Source organism: Pteropus medius, unplaced genomic scaffold (assembly GCF_902729225.1).
Source record: "Pteropus medius unplaced genomic scaffold, Ma_sr-lr_union100, whole genome shotgun sequence".
NCBI classification, from domain to species: domain Eukaryota; kingdom Metazoa; phylum Chordata; class Mammalia; order Chiroptera; family Pteropodidae; genus Pteropus; species Pteropus medius.
The window spans coordinates 18,183,107-18,184,677 of record NW_024351730.1 but is presented as its reverse complement, the minus strand read 5'-3'; positions in this window follow the sequence as shown (position 1 = coordinate 18,184,677).

Here is a 1,571-nt window from a genome sequence, read left to right as displayed (position 1 = left end):
TCAATTAGTTTGTTTTTTTTGTTCCTTAGATTTCATGCATAAGTGAAATTATATCGTATTTATCTTTGTCTGACTTATTTCACTCAGCATAATAACTTGTAGGTCCATTCATGTCATCGTGAATAAGATTTCAATTTTTTTATGGCTGAGTAATATTTCATTATATATATGAACCATAACTTCTTTATCCAATATCTGTTGATGGACATTTAGGTTGCTTCCATATCTTGGCTATTATAAATGGTGATGCCATGAACATAGGGGTGCATAGATCTTTACAAATTATTGTTTTGGGTTTTTTTGGACCCAGGCAATTTGCTGGGTCAAAAGGTATATCCATTTTCATCTTTTTGAGAAACCTCCAGACTGCTTTCCACAGTGACTGTACCAATTTGCAATCCCACCAACAACGTATGAGGGTTCGCTTTTCTCCACATCCTCATCAGCACTTGTTTTTTGATTTATCAATGATAGCCATTCTGACAGGTGTGAGAGGATATCTCATTGTGGTTTTAATTTGCATTCTCTGATGATTAGTGACTTTGAATATCTTCTGATATGTCTATTGGCCATCTGCATTTCCTCTTTGGAGAAATATCTGTTCAGGTCTTCTGCCCATTTTTTAATTCGATTGTTTGTTGTTAAGTTGTATGAGTTCTTTATATATTTTGGATATTAACCCCGTATTAGTTGTATCAAAAGTGAGTATCTTCTCGCACTCAGTCAGTTGTCTTTTGTTTTATTCCTGGTTTCCTTTACTGTACAAAATCTTTTTAGTTTAATACAGTCTCATTTCTTTATTTTTTCTTATATTTCACCTGCCCAAAGAGATATGTTTGAAAAGGAATTGCTAGTAGCAATATCAGAGAGGTTACTGCCTATGTTTTCCTTCCAGAAGTTTTATGGTTTGGGATCTTACATTTAAATCTTTAATTCATTTTGAGTCTACTTTTGTATATGGTGTAAGAAGATTGTTCAGTTTAATTTATTTTTATATTTATCTGTCCAATTTTCCCAACACCATTTATTGAAGAGACTGTCTTTACCCCATTGTGTATTCTTGCCTCTTTTGTCATATATTAAGTGAGTGTATAGGCGTGGCTTTACTTCTGGCCTTTCTATTCTGTTCCATTGATCAACATATATGTGTTTATGCCAGTACCACGCTATTTTAATTACTATATCCTTGTAGTATACTTTGATATCAGGTAAGTGTTACCTCCAACTTTCTTGTTTCTCAAGATTGCCTGTGGCTATTCGGGGTTTTTTTATGGTTCCATATAAATTTTAAGACTATTTATTCTAGTTCTCTGAAAAATGCTATTGGTATTTTGATAAGGATTACATTGAATCTATAGATTTCTTTGGGTAGTATGGCCATTCTAATGATGTTGTTTTTTTCTACCCATGAGCACAGTGTATGCTTCCATTTATTTGTATCTTCATCAATTTTTTTTTCAATGATTTAAAACTTTCTGAGAACAGGTCTTTTACCTTCATGGTTAATTTGGTTCCCAGTTACTTTATTGTTTTTGATGAAATTGTAAATGGGACTGTTATATCAATTTCTC